General features: G+C 42.4%; 2 long non-coding RNA genes across 3 annotated transcripts in view; one reads left to right on the top strand and one right to left on the bottom strand.

The window, feature by feature from the left end:
- Positions 1-17,493, bottom strand: part of LOC307199791 — a 34,639-nt gene extending 17,146 nt beyond the window's left edge. For both annotated transcript variants that reach the window (XR_013832192.1, XR_013832193.1), the window contains exons 1-2: positions 17,379-17,493; positions 16,409-16,450 (exon numbers count right to left, since the gene is read on the bottom strand). This is a non-coding gene — a long non-coding RNA (uncharacterized lncRNA). The remainder of the gene's footprint in view (positions 1-16,408; positions 16,451-17,378) is intronic.
- Positions 14,265-25,149, top strand: part of LOC307199794 — a 29,712-nt gene continuing 18,827 nt past the window's right edge. The window contains exons 1-2 of the long non-coding RNA XR_013832199.1: positions 14,265-14,611; positions 18,485-18,717. This is a non-coding gene — a long non-coding RNA (uncharacterized lncRNA). The remainder of the gene's footprint in view (positions 14,612-18,484; positions 18,718-25,149) is intronic.

Raw genomic sequence — 25,149 nt, 5'->3', positions numbered from 1 at the left:
GCTCTGGCCAGAGCCAGAGCCAGAGCCAGAGCCGCACACGGAAACGCTGTTTACCTTCCCGCTGGTAAGCGGTTCCTATTTATCTACTTGCACCCGGAGGTGCTTTCGAACTGCTAGGTTGGCAGGCGCTGGGACCGAGCAGCGGGAGCGCACCCCACCGCAGGGATTCGAACCGCCGACCTTTCGATCGGCAAGCCCTAGGCGCTGAGGCTTTAACCCACAGCGCCACCTGCGTCCCCTCCATAGTTGTTTCTAAACAACTCCCCACCATAGTTGTTTCTAAATTTACAGCTATACATATAAATGCAGATCTGTGTCCCCTTTTGTCCTTTTTGTTTAGGACAATATGCTGTGCAATTACGCTGGGATAACCTGCACATATACAAGCAGGGCTTTTTTCAGCCAGAACTCGCTGGAACTCAGTTCCGGCAACTCTCAGCTGGGCCCCATTGCCATTATTATTTTTTTAAATGTATTTTTATTAAAGATTTCCTTGATTTACAAAAGTATGTGCAATGTCTCTCTCTCTCGTCCCCCCCCCCCATGTAACATTTTTACAAATCAGTTTCATTTGTTGAGACATTAGGAAGAAAAGGGGGAAAGAGGTGGGGGGGGAGGATGGGGGTGATGATGTTTCTATTTTACTTAATATATGTGGGGTTTGGTGTCAAGGTTCTTTGCTGCTCACTTGGGTTCCTTTGGTGGTGAGAGAGGTTGGGGTTGGCCTAGGGTGTGGTTGTTCATTTGTGGTTGGCTGTGGTGGTCTTTGTTTTCATGTGTGAGTGGGGCGGGTGTGTGCTTTGGGTCAGGTTAGCCATATTGATTTGTATGCTGTTGGTGGATTTTTGTAATTGTCTTGTTGGGCTGCGTGTGTGATAAGCCCCATTGCCATTATAAGAGAAAATGGGAGATGTTCATGGCAACGGCGGAGGAAGCCGCTTGGGCGCCTGGGGTGGCGCAGCCAGGGGCAGGGCGAGCCGTCCATAGGGGCGGGGTGCACTGCGGGGCCTCCAGAGTCTGCCTGCCTCCTCCCACTCGGCCACCCTACAGCTGGGCAGTTTGGGCAGCACGGAGCCTGTGCGCTCCCAAGCCACCGTGTCTCTCCTAGGAGAGACGTGTGGCTTAGGCACATTGCACGCCCCGCGGTGAGTGCCGCCCAGCATTTTGTCACTCCCCCTCAGTATCACCCGGGGCGCACCGCACCCACAATACCCCCCTCCCTCCACCCCTAGTTCATGGTGAGTTCTGGCACCTCTTTTTCTAGAAAAATAGCACTGCGTACAAGTACAAATCTACTCTGAGTTATCACAGGCTAGTGATTCTGAAATCTGGCCACCAGAGACACAGTGGGGCCATCTCAAAGGCAGCAAATTTGTATTTATATTTTATGAGTGAGAAAGCTAATAAACAAATATTTTAAAAAATACTTTTGTTAAGCTACTGGGAGTCAGAAGACCATGCTGATTTACTGCACAGCATCCAGAGATCTGCCAGCTTTGTTAACGTATGACTACTTCATTCATGTCCTCTGCTTTGCCTCAGCAATAACCTGCAAGTTCCAACCAATGCTTGAGACAGTGACAATTTACTACTCCCCCCCCCATATTTTCAAAAGGGGAGAGCTTTTGTGGGTTATTTCCCCCACCATGTCTCTGTGTAACTCAAGGGATCAAGACAAGGCACACTTCTAATTTAATTAAATATCCAGGAGCTTTTTTCTATAATCACTGTGTAAGATTGAAACTAACTAACAAAGCAGAAACTCGCTCATTTTAATTTAGAAGCTCATATGCCACATTGTGAACACTGGCTAGGCTGAAGGAAGTTGTTCAATTTAAGGATATAGGAAGTTGCCTTACAGACCCATACCATTGGTCCATCTAGTTCTGGCAGTAGCTCCCCAAGGTGTCAGAGGGTAATCATTCCCAGTCCTGCCTGGAAATGCCATGGATTGCAACCAGAACCTCTGCATGCAAAAGGGTGAGTTATGCCACTGAACTATGGCTAGGGATGAGCAAATCTGTCCATTTCAGTTCATCTCAGTTCTCATTTTTCCAATCTTAAATTCAGTGCTCCAGCTTTGATAAACACACACAACACATAAGTCCCCATGAAAAGCCATCATTTTAATATGACTTTCTCCTATTTCATACGCAATATTGCCCAATTTACATTTTTACAAAAGCTATTTTCTCTAATGTAATCCTTTTTTGTATGTTATTTTCACTAATATATGTGTTTATATGCACACTCCACCTTAGTAAATGCATATCTGTACAAACTAACTTGTAAAGTTGGCTTGAAGTGTGAATGTTGAAGGGTGGGCTATGCTTTGGCTCCCATAGCTTTTCAGAAAGTGTGAATTTGCAAACTAAATCAGATTTCTAACCCTATCCCTTCCTAATTGTATTAACTGCTGGAAAGGTTACATCACTAATTTATATACAATCACCAGTGTAAACTGGCATTGTACAAAGAGTCGTATGGACAGAAGAACTTCCTTGGGAGGTGGCATCCCATTTCCCCCCACGAAACATCTTTCAGCTAAGCTGGAAACAGGCCCTTTCATGAGTGCAAGAGGCCTTATGCTAGCAGAAGGGCACCTCTGAATTTTATTTGACAAGATTTGTGCATACCTTAATTGAAAGGAACCTCTAAGCTGTTTGCATAAGGCAATATAAAATATTCATTAAAATGTGATAAAACGCTAAAAGCAAATTGAAGTAATGCCCCCTTCAAAATATAAATGAAACTAGAAGTTTTAAAACAGATACACATAACAAAACTGCAAAAAATAGGCATCTGAGTAGGTGTGACTCAACCAAAATGCTGTTAGCAGGCACCAAAAACTACACAGCAAAATGTGTTTGCCTACTATTCATAGGCAGGTTGCTGCAGAGAGCAGGCACTGCCCACAGCGAAGGATCTAACCATATAGTTTTGCAGTGCGGCCCTCACAGACCAAATCAATTCCCCCAAATAAAGAAAGGAATTAGTTTTGTTTAGTTAAACTTTTTTTTTTAATCAGTCTTGGCTGCTAACAGTCACACCAGGGTTTGTTTGCTACAGTACTTTATTTATTTAAAACATTGTTAGCCCCCCCCAAGTTCTCCCAGAATGGCACAACACAATAGAAACCACAAAACTAAAACAAATTCAAAGAACAGCAACATCATTTAATTTTTTTATTTTTTTGTTAAAGAGCAAGCATGGAACAATTACCATACCAAGGCAAAAATCAGCAGTGAATCCAATAAAAACCACCAACTGATGAGAAAGGGGGGGGGGGGAATCCTCAGAGATACAATTTCCAGAGTTGTTTAACAATCAGTCCCTCTTCCCAGGGAACTCTGGAAATTGTAGCTCTGCAAGGGGAACAGGGATCTTCTAACACCGGGCTAAGCAAACTGCACCAGATTCTTTGGCAGATGTTATTAAAGTGGTATAATAGCACCAGAGCGCTCCAATCCACTTTAATTGTGGAAACCTAAATTTCCAGTATGTTATTAAATCCTTCTTGTAAAATACAAGGAAGCTTTCCCACAGCATACAGGTAGCTGTTACTTAAACGCCTGCTAGTAAAGGGCCCAGTATAATATATGCATGCCTGGTATTATGATGATTCTGAATATCAGCAGTACAAGCCACCCAAGCATTCCAAAACCCTTGGCACCTTCTCCACAACGCTGCAATAGGGTCTACAGATCACCATCGGTACACTCAGAATACCATCAACTAGATGCAACTCTGGACAGAAACCAACAGAGGGAGCTATGCTCACATCACACAATTAAGTAGGGCTCAAGCAGCCATATTAAAAACCCAAAGCAGGATGTTACCGACATGGCAAAAAAACACCCACCCACTAATACCTCTCATCTTGATGTGTTGCTTTCTGCTTGATAGATGTAACATTAATGAAACAGCCAAGTATTGGGATCACTGCAGGAATTAAGTTTGGCAGTCAACAAATTGGATGTGTGTGTTATTATTTACATTTTTCTCACCCGCTCCCTTCATTTTGAAATCAAATCATCTTTTTTTTTTAATTGTGAAAGCTTTATAAACTGTTCGCATTCAACGGGACCGTGACTCCATCCAGAAAAGGAGAAATGGCCAGCTTCTCAGCCCCAGAAGCCACCTACCCACAGGGCCTTTGTGTTGCCAGGATTCAGTCTCCGTTTATTGGTCCCCACATCCAGGCTACCACTGCATCTGGATGCCAGTTCAAGACTCTACTCCTGATTCAGACGTTACGGAGAAATAGAGCTGAGTGCCACCAGCATACTGACGATATCATGCGCCAAAGATCCTAGTGACCACTTCCAATGACTTCATATAGAAGCCATTATATAGTTTGGTGGGGGTGGGAGAGGGGGAAATTACAGAGTCACCCACTCTGTCACTGGCCCTGAAGGTAGGGCTGAAATCACTTCAGAGCAGTGCTCCAAGTGCCAACCACAGAATGGATCCAGTAGGATATACTGGTTGATGATAACAAAAGCTGTTGAATTGTCAAGCAGAAGTAACAGGTTCATACTCTCTCCTGTCCTTTTCCTGTTAAAGGCTCTCACCTTGTACAGTGAAATAGTAAGTATTACCATCTAAGAAAGCCCCTCCTAAGACCATTCAGAGTCTCACATGACTTAACTGTGCCACTGCCCACTGGATTCACTGCAGCTGGATAATTGTGACAGAATTGCACTGATAACAATAATACACTTTGGATATAGAAGGGAAAAGGTCTGGATTCAACCACTGCTATGCTCAGGGATGTGGGTGGCGCTGTGGGTTAAACCACAGAGCCTAGGGCTTGCTGTTCAGAAGGTCGGCGGTTCGAATTCCCACGAGGGGGTGAGCTCCCGTTCCTCGGTCCCTGCTCCTGCCAAAATAGCAGTTCAAAAGCACATCAGAGTGCAAGTAGATAAATAGGTACCACTCCGGCAGAAAGGTAAACAGCGTTTCCGTACGCTGCTCTGGTTTGCCAGAAACGGTTTAGTCATGCTGGCCACATGACCCAGAAGCTGTACACCAGCTCTCTCGGCCAATAAAGCGAGATGAGCGCCGCAACCCCAGAGTCGGTCACGACTGGACCTTTACCTTTACATTTACGCTTAGTTGCAAAGGACTTTGGGGAAAGTCTGCCTGACTCTGGAGAGCTACTGCCAGTAGCAGATGATGGGCAGAGAGGCAGCACTTACCTGACCTCCCACCAGCAGTGTCACTGTTGCTTAGAGTGGGAGGGGAAGGGCGGCAGGGAGGTTGGTGCCAAGGAGATACACCAGCAGAGACACTGTATTGACTGCTGGTACATCTGCAAGGTGTGGGCCACCTTGCCTCTCCCAGTAACAGCAGTAACTTTGGTGCTGGGAGGTCAGGTGATGCAACTGCATTCCACCAGTCTCTACTGGGTACTGACATTTGCTAGGGGGGATCATGTGGGCTGGGCTAGATATAGACTTGTCTGGCAAAGTATTAGAGGCCTCATTTCATCATAATTGCCTGCATAGTCTTGGAGCAACATAATCACCTAACTACCTGCTTCTTCCAAGGATCTTTTGACATTGCTAAAGCCACACTGGTCACTCTGATATTTGCTAAAGTCTTCAGCAAACCATTCTAAAGGCATGCCCCAAATTCCTTGGAAATCTATTCTAAAACTACTCTAGGAAATAAATAATACAGAAACAAGCCTACATGCTAAGAATTGCCTCTTCCAATATTTACAATTATAATTCAGTGTTGTTGTTGTTTAGTTGTTTAGTCGTGTCTGACTCTTCGTGACCCCACAGACCAGAGCACACCAGGCACTCGTGTCTTCCTGGAACTCTCTAGCTTTCTCCATAATCCAGCACATGTTTGCAATTTGGTCTCTGGTTCCTCTGCCTCTTCTAAATCCAGCTTGCACTTCTGGGAGTTCTCGGTCTACATACTGCTTGAGCCTACCTTGTAGAATTTTAAGCATAAGCTTGCTAGTGTGTGAAGTGAGTGCAATTTTGTGGTAGTTGGAGCATTCTTTGGCACTGCCCTTCTTTGGGACTGGGATATAGACTGATCTTCTCCAATCCTCTGGCCACTGCTGAGTTTTTCAAACTTGCTGGCATATTGAGTGTAGCACCTTAACAGCATCATCTTTTAAAATTTTAAATAGTTCAGCTGGAATACCATCACTTCCAGTGTCAATTCAGTGTTAGTCATTGCTTAAAATACCCTCAAAAAGATGAGATCTCCAAAAAATTGCTACCTTTCAATTATATATACCTAGAGGTTTCCTTAGGTTTGCTTTTAAACCTAGTATGTGGTTACTTATTATAAATGAAATGTATATACAAATATATATATATTTACAATTTTATATATACAACTCTAACAATTAACGTAAAGTATTTTTCACACATATTGCATAATAGATCATGGAGAGAAAAAGTGTGTGATATATAATTTTTAATCCAATGTGCAAACAGATCAACAGAAAATAATAAGTGTGCAGCGCAAGCCTATCTACATCTAGTCAGAGGTCAGCCACCCCAAGTTTACTGGGATTTACTCCCAGGGAAGTGAGTAAAAGGTTGCAGCTCTAAAGACAAAGTAATTCTATTTTCTCAAGCCAGTTTTATTTGGTTTTCTATTTGAAACATCTCTCTTATTGTATTATATACAGAGCATTTTCATATATGTTTTATATTCATTTCTCTACTGTTCAGCATTTTAGTACTTATTCATCCAAGTAAAATATGTATGAGTAATCACTTTCCTTAACTTTCAGCACAGGAATGGAATTCTGCTATGCTGCCAAATACCCTCAAAAGAATGTGTTGCTAAAAATAAATAAATCTATTTATTAAAAAAAAAAGAGAGAACTCAGAGAGACAAAACAAATGCAAAAACAGAGATTCCCCCTAAATGAACCTAAATAGCCAATAAAACATTGCTTACTCATTTGATATGTGGGCTGCAATCCTATACACACTTCTTACTTCTGAGGAAACCTCCCTAGGTTTGCACTGTCAGGCTTTTTACACTGTGCTCCTGATTCAGCTCTAATCATGCACAACAGTTCTGTGTTGCAGTGCATATTCCCCTCTGCTTCCCCCCAAAATAATTCAGCCCCGTCAATGAGTGAAGCTGAGTATTGTGATGTAGATTTACAGAACAAAATAAAAAAATTCCTTCCAGTAGCACCTTAAAGACCAACTAAGTTAGTTCTTGGTATGAGCTTTCGTGTGCATTTGTATCACTCTGTAACTAGATTTACTGAGTGATACAAATCTGCAGCGGGGGACGCAGGTGACGCTGTGGGTTAAAGCCTCAGCGCCTAGGACTTGCCGATCGAAAGGTCGGCGGTTCGAATCCCTGCGGCGGGGTGCGCTCCCGCTGCTCGGTCCCAGCGCCTGCCAACCTAGCAGTTCGAAAGCACCTCCGGGTGCAAGTAGATAAATAGGGACCGCTTACCAGCGGGAAGGTAAACGGCGTTTCCGTGTGCGGCTCTGGCTCGCCAGAGCAGCGATGTCACGCTGGCCACGTGACCCGGAAGTGTCTCCGGACAGCGCTGGCCCCTGGCCTCTTAAGTGAGATGGGCGCACAACCCCAGAGTCTGTCAAGACTGGCCCGTACGGGCAGGGGTACCTTTACCTTTACCTTTACAAATCTGCAGCAGAAGTGCATGCAGAAGCTGGTTTCATCAATAGGAGCCTCGTCATGTGTGGCAACCACACACACATCTAATTTGCTGTTCATGTGTGTACTGGGAAGCTCATATCTATTGCTGCTTTCTTGCAGGGAAATGGGCGCATGCAATGGACACATGTCATGCTTTTCATGTTTATTTTTGCAGGGGGGGGGGGAAATCCTTCAAAATCCTCATCCCAACTGAAGTAAAATCTAAATTATGTGCTATTTAGCCACACCATTCATTGTTTTTCCAGTGTATTTCTCTGTGTGGCGCTAGGGATGAATGAATCTGTCAATTTCAGTCGCTCTGAGTTTCTCATTTCTCCAATCTTAAATTCAGTTTTTCACATTTTCCCACCAGCATTTGAACGATAATTTTTGCCAATATACACATTTTTGTGTGCTACTTTGTCTAAAATGCTATGCATTTCCCTCTAATATAATGCAATTTTGTATGTCATTAAAACTAATCCATGCTTTGTCATGCTGAGTTTACCATAGTATATAATTTTTTTTTGCACTTATTACTTGACGGGAGAACTGCATTGCAAACTTCAGAGAACTGCAAATTTCAAAATATGGCTGTTTCAGATTTTTTTGTATACTTTTGGAAAGTGTGAATAAGGTGGTTTTACCTTTAAATTTGAAATTACTTTCTTCCCCATCCTTACATGACGACAACAACAATCACAGTTACATTATAATTGCATTTGATGCAACTTGATTCTTGCCACAAAGTCACCCAGAGAAAGAATGTTCTACAGTGGCTTAGAAACTGAGCAAACAAACAAAATTAAAAATAAAGCTTTCAGATTTTCAAACAGCAATTTTTACATTGGAAAAAAACAAAACAGTTAAGTGACTTGGAGGGGAAATATTTAAGTTATAATGCTTTAATGAAGACGTGAATGGGGTTTGCAACTAATATAGAACATGTTTGTGTGAAGTCCTTTTAAAATGTTCACCATTATACAAAGCTGAAGAAAAAGGTAGACAAGGGGAGGGAAGACTTCATATTAGTGGAATGCAGGAAATTTGTTTTCAGGCTTAATAGAGCTGGGACGTAAATTGGCTGCTTCCCTTTCTATGAGAAAGAAGAGAGTATTTGATTAAGTTAAACAGGAGCAGTTTCTTTGTTCCCGAGGTGAACGAAAGCAGCTTCTTGGCCCAGGAAACTGACAGACCTGGGGGGCAGGGAATCTATTAAAAGAGATGACAAAGGAAGAAGGCACTTAAAGTAATCTGTCAAAATTCAGAATGAATCTTGGGAGGTATATAAAAGCTACATTCTTCTCTGATGCACAAGGGAGCCAGAAATGCCATGGAACGATTCAGGGCAATCCAAAAGAAGTGATTTCAGGATGTTGCATATGATAAAGTTAAACGTCTTAGCCATTCTGGAAAAGCAGAGCCTGGAGTTAAATTTACCAGGACCAATTAAAAGCTGACCAATCTTTAGAACTGCGGTCAAAAAGCAAAGTCCTTCAACAGCCTGCTCTGGAGCACAGGAAGGGGAAGCCAATAGGACTATTTTGGAATTATAAATTATTTGGAAAGGGTATTTATAATTGCATAGGTATTTTCCGTGCCCCAGTAGGGTTTTAATAGCCTCTCACAAGTGAAATCTACTAGGCAAACTATGTTAGTCCCATTGGTTGTTGTTGTCTTTTTAATAAAAAAGAGCAAAACCAGACAAATCGATGGATATAATTAGAGCTGCCAATCAAACAAATACACTAAATTAAAATAAATATGTTTATTATGTTTTCTAAGATGCTGAAGGAACTATAAGTTGCTTTACAATTTAGGTATCAAAAAGCTATTGCACATTATTACAAGGAAAACTCAAAGTGTCCCTATTTTCCAGGGATGTCCCTGATTTCTGATTTGATCCTGGAATGTTGCATTTTGCCTTAGGATGTCCCTATTTTCATTGGAGAAAATTTGGAGGGTATATTGGGTGCAGCTCAGTAAGTAGGGAGTTCTGAAAATGCGAGTCATCACTGAAAAGGCCTGTCTCTGAGTCCCCACCCCACCTTCTTCATCATGGGAGAGACCACCAGGAAGGCCCCATCTGCTGATTCTTGAGCACAGAACGCGAGAAGGTGTTCTTGCAGTCCCAAGCCCTTGAGAGATTTAAATGTCAAAGCAAGCACCTTGAATTGGAGCTGGAAAACAATTGGCAACCTGTGTAGATATGTTCGTGGCCTAGTTCTCCGAACAGCATTCTTGCTTCGGCATTTTACATCAGCTGCTATTTCTGGAACATTTTCAAAGGCTCCTAGAACACATTTTGGGCTCGGAGGTTGCCAGAGCATGCGTAACCCTAGCCAGGATATCCTTATGCAGAAATGGTGCATCTGGCAGGCATAGGTGCTCCTAGCCACAGAGGCCACCTGTGGCTTGAGAGCCAAAGGTGGTTCTGGGAGCAGCCTCAAACAACACACTGGCTCCTTCAGGGGGAGTGCAACCCCACTAAGAACAGGCAACTCTGCCAGCTCCAGAACATAAGGCATGCCCACTGACAGCACTTCAATTTTCTCTGGATTCAGTTTCAATTTGGGACTTAATTCTAAAGACACATAGGATTGCACTGTCAGTCAATTAATCTACCAGTTAAAACTGAGAAGCCCTAAAGTTTACATATGCAAGGCAGTATCATGGTCAGGAGAATGTACTGATATGCTACATGGCAAGCAGGCTTTTGCAATGAAGGCATTTTTCCTTTAAAAGCTTATTGTTCAAAATAGAAAAAGGAAAGATTCCTATTTAGGATACACAAGCCTTTGAGGATTCCCTAAACTAGCTCTTTTGGGGCAAACATCACACACTGCATACATACATGCATGTAAAGCAAATTGTCTTTTATTGCTTTTCTATTATAATTTATTTGCTTTTCTATTATTACAACCTAGCAGTGGGGTTTGTATGGGGTGGGTTTTAGAAATGCGAAGACTTCCTTTTTTTGTACCACAGACTTAATACTGAGACAGTTCTCAGGTCTGATTATCCTTCAAAGTCAATATTGATTTTGGGTTCATCTTTGGTCATTATTTACCTTCCAGACCAATAAATCTTTATCTTAACTTCTGTATAATTGATAAAGACTTTTAACTGACAGCATTTATTAGATAAATTCAGCACACTGAATTGTCTTCTTAAAATATACAAAGTAGCCATCTATAGGTAAAATATATGTTTTCTCCTAATACTTCTTTTTCACCTTTCTTTCTTTTGTAAAATTTGCAGCATCATATTGTTAGAATGGGAAACAAACTATGGAACCAACACTTTAAAAAAGCCTTATATACATATGAACAATGAAATACACATTACACAAACAGCACTTTGGGCCTTCTCTCACACTGCACTCATGTGAACACTAAGTTAATGTGAGCTAGAAGAGCCATTTTCTTACAATAGAAGTGGCCCATATAAGTTTAATATTAAAATAGCAATTATAGGAGTTGCAAAACAACAACTTTTACTGTGTACTGCTTCACAATCCTTATCACATCTGTTATAACACACACAGAAGTAGATAACTAGAAGTCCCATTTTCACAGACAAGAAAACCAAGACTGAGACAATGACTGCATATGAGCATAATGCTAAACCCACTGTTATTTGCTTTAAACATCTGTGGTTTGTAGAAAAATCCAGGTTCATGGATGATCAAGCAAACCACATTTGTTTTACTAACCATGGTTTGTTGTTCCTTGCCCGTTCTGTGTATACCTGGCTCTTATAGAAAAATGCTTTGTAGAAGACAGGAAATTGCTGATGGTTGCTCTCTTGTCATTTGTTGCACCAAGGCAGCAGAATGCTTCAATCCACTTTAATTGCACAAACTTAAATTTCTCGTATACCCTTCCTGAAAAATGCCAACGCCATGGAGGCAATCTATAATTTCAGGTTGTGGTTGTTGGCCCCAAAGAAACCATAGTTAGTTGCTTCAGGCAGGTTCTGATGTTCAAACAAACCAGAGCTAAGCTAAACAAACAATGGTTTAGCCTTACACCAAAAACCTGGCCAATGACTTGCCCAAATCAGGACCATCTACTGAAACCAAAGTTTAGCAGGCACTATCTTTCTGTTCATTGGGCCATACAGTCTCTGAAAATTAGTGGGAGAATCTCAACTTGATACAGTAAAGTTTTGTGACATTTCACCAGTATATAAGCATGTGAGAAATGGTCTTGATGGCACAGAGCAAAGTTCATTTTGATCAGCCATTGCCTCTCACGTATAGGAACAATGGAAATTTCCATATCCTATTGTTTGGTTCCAGCAGTGGATAATCAACAATTTATTGACTCAGAATATGGAGGGTCCATTAAGGTTTCATGACTAATAGCCACTGACAGACCTAATAAGAACATGGTGACCTGAAACACCCCATTCCTAAGCACTTACTTGCCAGCAAAAATCTTACATCTGGGCTCTTAATGGAGCAGGGTCATACCTGTAAGTGTTCCTTTATTCAGCACTTTGGGTGAAAAGTGTAAAGGGCAAGGATAAAAAGAAAAATATTAAACAAGTCAATTTCTTACATTTTTGAATGGGAAAATGATATTGAGCTGCAAGAAAAGGAAACATCAAAGCCCCAAACTAGCTTCCTCCGAAATCAATGGGAGTCTGTCTATCGATTACTTTAATGGAAATTAGGATTGGCCCAAAATCATTAGAAATGGCACAATGACGGAGGAAATGAGGTAGACAAAACTCATTTCAATGTTAATCAGGAAAGAAGCAAGGATGGCGGGAGCGAAAAAAACGTTATAAATAAATAAATAAATAAATAAATAAAGTGTCATCTGCATAGTTCAAACTCCACAAACCACACAAAGTCAAAAAGAAGCAAATAAATAAGGACAATATGTTAAATTTTTAAAAAGTGTTCCCGAGAGCCTTCTACAGTACTCTTATTTTGCCAAGGTCTGACTCGCCCTTTGTCATAAAGCTATCAGTTGCAAAAAGCATATTGTGCTTTATTCACCCTCAAAAAACAAGATCTTAATAAGTTTAATGATCCAGATTATGGTAGGATTAAATACAGAATCTGCTAAAAGCACAGTCTTAACAGCAGTTGTTCAGACTAAACAGTAAAGTGCAATATATCTACTGATTATTGATGCCAATTTTATAAGCATCCTAACATTAAATGTAAGCAACTCTGAACTCAGTATCATCTGTTCATTGTATTTTTCAAAATTCACATTCTAATTTTTTTTGTTAACTTTTATTCCTATTATAATTAATAGCAAGAGCAAACCTTGCATTCTTCTATCTCAAAAACACATTTTCCAAAAATCAGCAAAACAGTTCCATCCTTTGGCAACGCTACTACTGCAGTTTAATAAACAAAAATATTCATAATCTTATATTTCCATAACACAAGATTCCAGAACTCAACCAAGCAGTTCCATCTTTCAGCAAAATCAGTTCATTCTCTAAGCTGCTCCCTGTACAGTACTTCTGAACAACTCCATCAATTTCTCTCAGACTATTTTGCAAGTAGAATTCAGTCTCATACTGGCAAATTCAAGTTGTGTAATTAAAATGGGTTTGGTACCCTTGTGCAACAAACCTCCTTCCTGCCCCAAATCAGAGTTCTTGTGTTAACAAAAATGGTAGGGGAAATGTACTGGACAGTGTTGGATAATAACTGCCATGCTGTACAACCTCCAGTAAAACAAATCAGAAGGAATACTCCATAAACAATCAGCATTATCTAACATCCTTGCAAACTCCGTACAAACAAAATCAGGATAATGCTCAATAAACCAGATGTCTGGGAGTTGGTTATGGTTGGAAATGATGATGGAGTCAAGCTAATGGGCACCCAGGGTGCTTCCAGGTGGGGGCTTAATACTGCAAGCAGGTTGTTTGAACAGGTTGTTGGTAACATTTAAAAAAGATCAAATACTGTATAACTGATTTCTCCCAGAAAGAGTAAAACCAGATTAAAATGGGGAAAATGTGAGCTAGTAGTTTGATAGTTTGGGTTTGTTTGTTTGTTTGAAGAAAATGAAATCAGGAGGAAGTTAAACAGAGTAAGTTCCACTGATTGGTTGGCACAGCCATTCTAAGAACCCAAACCAGTAATTGTTTGATAAACTAATTAATATATGTAGTATGATTTTTTTTAAAAATAGAAACAACTTTGTCCCAAGTCAGTGCACAAATGACCAAGTACATTATTCAGTTGGATTTTCTTCTTGGGAAGAAGAGAATTATTATTGCATTATAGTTATGAAACCATGTGTATGATGTGTGTATTAGGATAATAAGATTATACACATCTGTATACAATGTATGGAAATGTAATTGAGGGTTTTTTTCTTTTTCATTCTCACTTTTTCTTTTGTCACTCTTTTATATAAATGAAATTATTCCAATAAAATATTAATACAGTAATAAAATGAAACAATTTCCCTTCAGATGCGATTGGGGCTTGCAAGTCTTATCCTCCCCGACTACTGCATCTCCTGGCAGAGGCTGAGCGGAGCTGAAGTGCAAGTGCGCTTAGTATCTATTTATTTTTTAATTTTTTTTTTTTAAAAAAAACCATGCACAGAGCAGCAAGCGCTGCATGGGATTGCAAGAGCCCTGCTTGCTGGTTGCACCGCGGCGACCACCTCCTCCGGTCAGCGGGTCTCTTCCACCAGCCGCAGACGCATTAACCCTCGACAAGTCACACACCCCGCCCGGGTCTGCGGAGCAAATGGTTCTCCCCGTGCGTCCTCGGCTGCAAAATAGCAGCAGGAGCAGCAGCGGCGAGCGCGAGCCCGCCAGCTCCCGTTGCCATGGGAGCCGCGCGGCGGGAGTCCCTGGAGAGCCCCGCTTTCCTGCCTCAGTATTGACCGGCGCTGCATAGTCTCGCGCCAGAGCAGGCGAAGGAGGAGCTACCTGCAATGCTGGGCGAAATCCCACAGCGGTCAGCGCTGCGTCCGTCTGTCCTTGCCGGAAGAACGAGGAGGAGGAGTCTGGGGGCACCTCGAAGGCCTGACCGTTTTATGGGGCCGGGAGAGCTTTCCTGGGCTGCCCGAGACCCCACTTCTGAGGTGGCGGGTGGCGTCTTGCTTCTCCTAAAATGGCCGACCTCTTTGGAACCCGCCTGCATTGATAAAAGGTCACCTGTGCTTTTTAAAATTGATCTCTCAAATACCAGTGTGCCATAACGATTAGAGCAGTGGTTTCCAACCTTTTTTTGGCCATGCCCCACTTCAAAAGGTAAAGGGACCCCTGACCATTAGGTCCAGTTGCGGAAAACTCTGGGGTTGTGGCGCTCATCTCGCTTTATTGGCTGAGGGAGCCGGCGTACAGCTTCCGGGTCATGTGGCCAGCATAACTAAGCCGCTTCTGGTGAACCAGAGCAGCGCATGGAAATGCCGTTTACCTTCCCGCTGGAGCGGTACCTATTTATCTACTTGCACTTTGACGTGCTTTCGAACTGCTAGGTTGGCAGGAGCAGGGACCGAGCAACGGGAGCTCACCCCGTTGCGGGGATTTGAACCGCTGACCTTCTGATTGGCAAGTCCTAGGCTCTGTGGTTTAACCCACAGCGCCACCCGTGTCCCTATGCCCCACTTAAGCATCTCTAATATCCTGATGCCCCCCCCCGTGACGTACAATTAATATTCAAAACGTGAACTCCTATTCACATGGAGGAAGCCTAAAAGGCCATTAACTTGGTCTAACACTTTCTCAAATTGCCCCCCTTAAAAATCAAATTGCCCCCCTGTAGGGCACGTGCCCCACCTTGGGAACTACAGGGTTAGAGTGTTGGACTAGGACCTGGGAGACCTGGGTTTGAATCCCCACCAGGCCATGGAGCTCACCGTCACTGCCTCTCAGCCTAGCCTCCCTCTCAGGGTTGTTGGGATTAAATGAGGGCGAGGAGAACAACATGCACCACCCTGAGCTCCTTGGAGAAGCTCCTGTGATTCAGGATTAGTGGGTGGCATCAGAAGCTGCTCTCTAGAACGCACACTCTTGGGCCAAGGGGCAGGTGCTTATTTGAACACAACATGGTGTTTGGGCTCAAAAGGAAGCTCTGGCATTATTCACCTTGGCCTTTCCCCCTCCTAAACCTTGCATGGTTTGCTGGAAATACCTCTCAACAATCAGGAATCATCCTGTGGCTATGTAGCTTAAGTTATACACAAAGGGTAGGTGGGGGAGAGAAACTTCACACATTTTGTTTCTAAGATTCAAATCATTGATGGGGAACCTGTGGCCCAGACCATTGGCCATGCTGGCTGGGACTGATGGACAGGGAGGGGCAGACTTTGGTAATATGGTGCCTGAGCGAGGACAAAGTTTGCCCTTACAATACCTCGTATTTTCACAGTTACAGGTAGGTAGCTGTGTTGGTCTGCCGTAGTCCAAACAAAATTTTAAAATCCTTCCAGTAATATCTAAGGTGCTACAGGAAGGAATTTTTAAATCTTATTTTCACATTAATTCCTTTGGGAATTACAGTTTTTAAAATGGATCTTCTCAGTAGGTACCTGTTTAAATATAGGTGCTATTATTTTGCACCCCCTCAACTTGGCACATTGTGCAGGGAAACTGCCTGCACCACACTAAATATGGCACTGTGATGGAGGCACAATATCTGGAGGGCCACAGGCTCCCCGTCCCCAATTTAAATGATGACCAGCTTGCAAGCTGCCCCTTGCTTTGAAAAGCTTTAGAAGAAACAGATGTGCAGTGTAGAAACTGAGCTTACCTTGAGTCAGGATGGCTTGCGCTGATGCATCTCATAAGCCGCCTAGCCAGAAAATAAGAGTGCAAAATGTGCTGTAGGAAGAGAAGCCTTTCTCTTGCTCTTGTTTCACTTGTTCTCCTGCATATGCCAATCTAACAGTACATACCATACTGATTCCCTCCATCATTCCACCTTTTCACATATGCAAGTAATCAACCTGATTACTTAGGACTTGAGAACTTGCAGCTGACCATGCGCGATTTATGGCTCATTTATGGACACAGCTTGTCACTTGATGCTGCGGTTATCAAGTGATGAACACACAGGTGTGAACCAACTTTGCACTAGTATATCTAACCCCAAACGCTTATTTTTTTAAATAAATAAATAGTATTCATATTTAATTCAATTATATGACTTTTAACATATTAGGTGGGTTTTTTTAAGATTCCACCTGGTTGTACCCTTAGGTCAACCTTCTTCAGCCTGGTGCCCTCCAGATGTTTTGGACTACAATTCCCATCAGCCCCCAGTCAGCAAGGCCAATGATAGGAGCTGTAGTGCTGACCATGAGGAGGGCACCAGAATATGTTGAGGTAGCCAACATGGTTCCTTCCAGATATTATTAGACTACAACTCCCATCACCCTGATCATTGTGCCAAATGGCTGGGGATGGTGAGAATTGTAGTCCCATCAACAACAGCCCAGGGTTGAAGACCAAATGTCTAGATGCTGTTGAACTACAATTCCCATCATCCCTGACCATTAGCTATACTAACTGTGGCTGATGGGAGCTGGAATCCAATAGCTTATGGAGGGCCACAGTGCCCCACTCCCCCCCTTTTTTAAATGGAAATGCCAGGAAGAATTACAACTCTGACTTGCTTTTGGCTGTGACCCCATCCTCTCTTTCTCATAGGTACACACATATTTTAAGAAGCTGGCCTAAAGCCAAACTCCCTTCTAGGATACTGCAGTATAAGTTGCTACCTTATTTCACAAATTGTATTTGGAGGTAGAGTTTAAGGTCACTCCGAGGGATAAATCCAGGATCTCCCAGATATTACTTTCCCCCATTACTAACACTGCTGCTGCAGTCATTCTGTTAGGTGCTGATGAAGCAGCGTATGAAGTAATAAAAAAAGGCAGGGCACCAGCATTCTATTCCTGTTTCGCCCTAGCAGTCCATGCAGTTGAGAGGCTGCTGTTTTGCCCCCAGTGGGGCCAATTTGTTGGGGTTGGTAGATAGCACTCTCCCTGAGCACAGTTTTCTGGGCTTCTTCAGTTGTCTCATGCCATCGATGCATCTACTAGTGCTAACTGATAATAATCCAAACGGAATCTTATCAGAATCAACATAATACAGTGGTACCTTGGGTTACATATGCTTCAGCTTACATACGCTTCAGGTTACAGACTCCGCTAACCCAGAAGTAGTACCTCGGGCTAAGAACTTTGCTTCAGGATGAGAACAGAAATCGTGCTTTGGCGGCGTGGCAGCAGCAGGAGGCCCCATTAGCTAAAGTGGTGCTTCAGGTTAAGAACAGTTTCAGGTTAAGAACAGACCTCCAGAACGAATTAAGTACTTAACCCGAGGTACCACTGTACAGTTATAGGTGTTCAACTGAATACAGAGTAAATATAAATTCTCCCACTATATACAAAGAATCAATTTTGATGCAAAAGTTCATAATTATGTACAGTACTTGCATATCTTTGAAGAGACAATTTCTTGGCTTAAGCATACAAGACTGAATAGCTTAGCAAGGTAGCCCTGTTTGATTACAGATACACACACACACACACACACACACACACACAAACATTTTCTCATTATGGGTTTTTCAATAGGTGTTTTACATTAGTAGAGAGGTGGGGAGGTGGAGTAGAGGATAGACATGATACTATTTGTACTTACATCTCATACATTTCACATCTAGACACACATTTCAATACCCATTGCTGTAATTAAATGAAAACTGAAAGATCAAATTCGGAATTAAATCCTACTGGCTGTAATGTTTTAAATAAAAATATTAATCGTGCTTCTTGTTGTTTTAATATTTTTTTGATGTCCTGTTTGCTATATTTCCTAGGAACGAATTGGCTCCTTGTCATAGAACCTCCCTGCAAACAGATCAGAACAAACGCTCAATAAAGGCTAGATACAATCTTAACTGCGTAAATGTCCTGCAAGCAAGTCAGGAGGAATCCTCAGTAAATAGGAGGAGTCCTAAGAAGGGAGACCAAGTGTGGCCTTGAAGTTTCCCATCAACACCACCTAGACAGACTGAGCAGGCACACAGATTCACAGGTGTCCTCACTGTAGGTAAGATGTGTTTCTTTTGAAATCACAGCAGTTCTAAGCGTCTGTGTGTGACGCACATGCACATTCTATGCAAATTATTTCCTCTTTCATTCTCTTTTGATTATGCATTTCCTCTTTTTTTTTAAAGCGATTCATAAGTAGTGATCCTATGAGTTTGCTGTAAGAGCTGTAATCACTTTGGGTCATCAATAAATTAGACACACTATAAATGTGTTAATCTTTAAAATGACTGAAGACTCTGCTCAACAGGAGAACAGTCTCCCTTGGGAGGTGGTGGACTCTTCTTCCATGGAGGTTTTTAAGCATAGCTTGGATTGCCATCTGTCATGGATGCTTTAGCTCAGATTCCTGCATTGCCGGGATGGACTAGATGACCCTTGGAGGCCCTTCCATCCCTACAATTCTATGATTCTATGATACTATGACTTTTATTGGTTGCTGTGTTGCTCTAGCATTGCTTTAAAGCACTGGTAAAATTTTGTCCATAGATTACATAATAGCCCATTATTCTATGTAAATCATAATTAAAAGAGTGGCGGGAAGTGCCTTGGGACATTTTGATCCTGTTGTCAGCCGCAATCCCTTTTGAGTAGCTTGTGAAAAGAGGCACAAGCTCTTAGAACAGAAACCACCAAAAGGAGCTTATTCAAGGAATTGACCTAATTGCAATAAAAATCATAATGCGAAGCTCTGCACAATTGTTTGCAGAATCAGATTCTGTTGGCTAAAAATACAAAATCAGATAAAATTGTATTTACCATTCACATTTAGCTTAGTTATGTTGACCATTAAAATTGCCAATTTGCTCACAATCTAGTGTAAATTTGACCGCGGCACTGAAACATTTGTTCAAGAGATTAAATGCTTACCTTGTCTTAAACAATTCTATGAAAGGCAAAATACGTTGATGAAATTAGCTATACATAAAGAAAGCTGCTGAGTTTCTGTTTCTTTATGGATTACACACAAGGAACTTTGGGGGAAGTGTCCAGTTCTTCTAAATGCTAGTATAATTGTTCACTTTCAGAAGGAAATTGACAGTGAATAAATTGTTTTAATGCTGTCACGTGTGATTTTCCTCCATGGAGGAAATTATACTAGCAGCTGAAAGAATAAACTGTTAAAATAAAAACACAGCACCATTAGTGTGCATATCCCATTTGTTGTTGTTTAGTCGTTTAGTCGTGTCCGCCTCTTCGTGACCCCATGGACCAGAGCACGCCAGGCACGCCTGTCTTCCACTGCCTCCTGCAGTTTGGTCAAACTCATGCTGGTAGCTTCGAGAACACTGTCCAACCATCTCGTCCTCTGTCGTCCCCTTCTCCTTGTGCCCTCCATCTTTCCCAACATCAGGGTCTTTTCCAGGGAGTCTTCTCTTCTCATGAGGTGGCCAAAGTATTGGTGCCTCAGCTTCAGGATCTGTCCTTCCAGTGAGCACTCAGGGCTGATTTCCTTAAGAATGGATAGGTTTGATCTTCTTGCAGTCCATGGGACACTCAAGAGTCTCCTCCATATCCCATAATATACTGTTTTACTTAAAGCACTGATCATATGCTAGACTATTTTAATTTCCTCCCCTCCAGATTTGCCATAAAAGCGCTAGAAAACTTTATGGCTTGGTAAACCAAATCCACAAGGTATTATTACACGCCACTCCAGTCTCTGATCGAGTGTCCTAGAATCATAGAGTTGGAAGAGACCACAAGGGCCATCGAGTCCAACCCCCTGCCAAGCAGGAAACACCATCAGAGCACTCCTGGCATATGGTTGTCAAGCCTCTGCTTAAAGACCTCCAAAGAAGGAGACTCCACCACACTCCTTGGCAGCAAATTCCACTGTCGAACAGCTCTTACTGTCAGGAAGTCCTGGGGAGTTGGCAGCGCTTACCCAGGGTTTGTGTTTCCTTCGGATATTAGGTGCAGTGGAGACTGTAGTGTCTTTATGGAATATCATTTATTTACACATATATACAACCTGAGTCTACAGTGGAAGGATTTCCAGTATTCACTTCTCAAGACGATTCTTTCCTCCTCTCTTAGGAGCAGTGGGATTAGGTCTACAAACAGAAGAACCAACCATACCACCTGTCCCTTTGTTACAGCTTGCTCTAGCCAGCCTGCCAAGAGTTCTGTCGGCCCCACTTCGCCCTCGCCTTTCAATCTACTTGCAAAACACCACAATTTCCCTTCATCCTCCAAACTGAAACCCTAAACCCTTTCTTTTCGCCACCCACTAACACATGCAGCTGGAGTAGGAGCCCTTCTGTCAGAGAGCTAGTTCATGACATCCTCCTCCCTGTCTGGCAGTCTTGTCCTCTGGTGGTTTCACTGGCCCTCGGATGGTTTCACTGGTTTTCTTAGTCCCTTGTTAATGACTATGCCAAGGTGCTGGTCTGGGTTGTTAAAGGTAAAGGTACCCCTGCCCGTACGGGCCAGTTGTGTCCGACTCTAGGGTTACGCGCTTATCTCGGGTTTCTTTTAAGAGGCCGGGAGCCAGCGCTGTCCGAAGACACTTCCGGGTCACGTGGCCAGCGTGACAAAGCTGCTCTGGCGAGCCGTTTACCTTCCCGCTATAAAGCGGTACCTATTTATCTACTTGCACTTTGACGTGCTTTCGAACTGCTAGGTGGGCAGGAGCTGGGACCGAAAGACGGGAGCTCACCCCGCCGCGGGGATTCGAACCGCCGACCATACGATCGGCAAGTCCTAGGCACTGAGGTTTTACCCACAGCGCCACATCCAGGGGTTTTCAGCATTATGGGGAGTCTGCCCCCACACTCAAACTCATAGCAGTAGGATGATGAAGACAGCATTTTTAGAAGCAAATTCTGAAAAAAGAATGCACTTGTATATGATTGGTGACTCCTGCAAATGCCTTTTTGGTGTGGCTGTGAATTGTAGTTGCCTCTTGCCTGATGTCATATTATTACATCAAGTTTAGGGCCAGTGTGTGTGGTTTGGCCAAAACAGCCTCTTTGGCCAAATGGAGGCCTGGTGGATTTAATTAAGCCATGGGCTGGAGGTTCTTGAGAGTTGTTGTGCTTGGTTCCTGTAGGAATCTGGTTGGCCACTGTAAGAAAAGGATGCTGGACTGGACGGACAACTGACCTGACCCATCAGGCTCATCTTATGTTGCCAGCATCCTTGTGGATGTGGTAGAAATGTGGTAGAAATTTCTCTCAGTGAAAACCTTTGGGTTCCAGTTGTTTGGCCTAATATCATACATAACCCATCCCTCCAGAATTTCAATTTGTTCATTGTCTTTATTTCCAGATAATCAAAACCAAACTTTTGCTTAAAACATTTAACAATCTTCATGCTTGCAGCAGCACAAAATTGGACGTTGGTATCTGGCTGCAGGGTTAGTGATTGAATCAGCAATATTTGGCAGATTGTAGTAGCTGAAACAGAGACAGTTTCCTGGATGCAGAGTTTCCATTCATCACAAATATGAATGGTGGATCAAGTAGACACCAGCCTTTGACTTCATACACTTCCTTATGGTACATGCACAAGGTTGACTGTATTGGTGACAAACTTCTGTTCCTTTATTAATCTATGTTTTTATATGCAAAACTTATTTTTTTAAAAAGGTGTGTGGGCCCCGGGGGGGGGGGGGAGAGAAAAGGTTCCTGTACCTTTAATAGTTGCATAGTTCCCGCCCATGTGCCATGTTTTGCACCTGTGGAAAATCCCTCTTATGCACAACTGCTAAGATGCAGGAGCCCTGCCTTCCTGTGCATCTGGTCAACCTACCTTGTAGTGCTCAGGTCTTTGGGGAGGTAAGTGTGAGAGTGTGTGTTTCAGGAGTGAGGAGAAGAAAAAAGGGGGTTGCATGTCCAATACTTGTCTTCTCTGGCTATATAATACATATTTACAGTACTATCCTATGAATTTTTACTCACGTCCCATTGTGCTCGCTGAGCTTATTGCCCAATAAGCATGTTTAGAATTGTTATCTTTTGAATGGAAGGCTGCCTGAGCAGTATTTTAGTTGGGGGGGAGAAGGCTTTTTTAAGGGGGTAGGCTTTTGTTGGGGAGGGGCAGAACCTCAGATTTGTCTTGATTTGTCTTGATGTTATTGTCCCCTCTTGCCCCACCCATGTGCCCGAGTATATTATAATTAAATAGAGAATGGGGGCATGCAGTTCTGGAAATTATAAAGACATATCCTCTTCCTAATTTCTCTCTTGCTCTAGGATATTTATTATAAGACATCAGGGTCTTAAGTAGGTTAGTTCCCTCTCTTTCTCTGCCTTCCACTTTTCTTTTCAGCCTTTGACACCCAAACAGTCAGTGTCTCAAATAGGCACAAAGTTGGATTAGTAAATTCACACTCTGCCTGACCTCTGGTTCCTTAGACCTTGCCCCTCCCTACTCCACTCTGCAGGCTCATCTGCCATTAACATATTGTCCCCAGCTGGCTTTAAAAGATGATTGGACAGATTCATGGAGGCTGTCAGTGCCTGCTAGTTATGATGGCTATGCTCTGCCTTTGCAGCTGCAGACAGTAATACTTCTGTTCCCAGCAGTTGCTGGGAATCTATGGAGGGGAGAGAGCTCTTGCAGTGGCTTGCAAGCTTCCCAGAGGCATCTGGTGACCACTGTGAGAACAGGATGCCGGACTAGTTATGTTCATATTATAAAAGTTTGCAGGTTCCTTTTAGGCAATTTTGTTTTCCATCTTATTCACAAACTTAAGCACTTCTGTGAGTATGCAGAGGTCACTACCTTGTTTTGGGGTGTTTCCAATTTTGTTCCAATTTGATAGGCACTCAGCCACATATTAGAGGGGAATTACATGATCTTGTGTGGTTTTAATTTAATAAGAAAATGGCACTGAAAATTCAACTGAAATGAAGTCCCATAATTTTCTATTTCGATAGAACTCTTTCATGCACACAATGTTCTATTGTTTTAATTCAAAATATTATTTGCACAATCTCAGTTTGTAAAGACTGGAGCAGCAAAGAAACTTCAGCATCAGGAGATTTTTTGAAACCAGAAGTAGCCTCTAAATTCTCATGAAAATCAATGCAATTACAATGGGATATTATTTGATCACTTTGAAAGTACAGTGCTGCCATCAGGAAGATGAGTTATTGTTTGTCCCTGTGGCCTGCCATATCCAAATCTGTTCCTTGATTTTCTTTTTCATAGAGGATGTACAAATGATTGCATCATGTTGATTAAATGCCAGATTAATCTGTGTTTCATATATTTAATATAGCTGAAAAGGCATGAAGCTGATAAAATACAGGATATATTTGTGTCCTTCGTACAACATATTTTAAATCAGGGATTGGATTTGTCAGCTGCAGAGTTTTGCAGCGGGAGTGTTTATCCGGCTCTAGATCTGAAGGCATAGGCTTTTGTCCAGCTTCCCTGTTGTTAAGCATTTCTGTTGATGATATTTCATTGGCTTGAGTGTTTTGGGGCAGGTTGTTGTTGTCTGCCCAAATCTGTGGATGAAGTGTTGAACAAAAAAAAAAGAAGCAGCAAAAAACAAAGCGCATCTTGATGGAGAACTGAGGTTGAACTCCCACAACTTCCGATGTTTAGCCTCTTGAAGGACTATTGAAGTCCTGGCAAACATCATGTTTTATATTCTCTTGGATAGAGAATCCTTCTCCCTGGGGCCTAGTTTTCTATGGGCACTTAATCCCCCCCCCCCCAGTATGGCAACTCCACCCCATCTAATGTCAAATTGTATGTCTCGGTGACTGTCTGTGGGCCATAACATTTGAGATAGTAGAGGGAATGTTGTTTATTGAACACGCCCAATACTTTCAAGGGTGGGGACTTATTTAAACATGCAGTCTTCCACTTGTAGTATTAAGTAAAGATAACTTGTATTATTTGCAGTATCTGTATTACCAAATGATGATAACCTGCATTTCTGTTTGCCTGAACCAATCCCAGAGGCTCTTTCAGGTGCCACTTTCATTTTGGCACCTACAGCAATAGAGAAGAGGCCAAGTTCCCAAAAGGCTTACATTTTCTCTCTGCAGTGTCACATAATCAGCAGAGCAGAATGCTGAGCAAGGTTTTATAAGGAGCTGGGTCCAGCATTCATGAAGGATGGGGAATAAATTTGATTCAGTTTGCCTTTAAAATCAAACCTACCTAATTTGCACCTTCCAAAACAATATACAATGCAAAAACACAGCCATCCTTTCAAATTCGTGCTTGAATTTTGCAATGCAGTTCTCTGGCCAAGTCATGTGTACAAAAATTCTAATACTAGGGTTAAACTGTACATGTAATGTGTATGTATTAGGGCTTATCAACACTTCCTTTTGCCCTGCCACTTTCCCCAGGAGAACCCACGGTTCAGCGCTGAATCAGAATAAATGGCAATGGGTTTTCCTTGGATTGCCATTTGTTCCGATTTAGCACTAAAGAGTGGGGTTTCCAGTGGTGGGGCAAAGGC

The sequence above is a fragment of the Podarcis cretensis genome (genome assembly GCF_951804945.1).
Source record: "Podarcis cretensis genome assembly, chromosome: 12".
Lineage (NCBI taxonomy): Eukaryota > Metazoa > Chordata > Lepidosauria > Squamata > Lacertidae > Podarcis > Podarcis cretensis.
The sequence above is the reverse complement of the archived record's forward strand: the minus strand, read 5'-3'. Positions and strand labels throughout refer to the sequence as shown.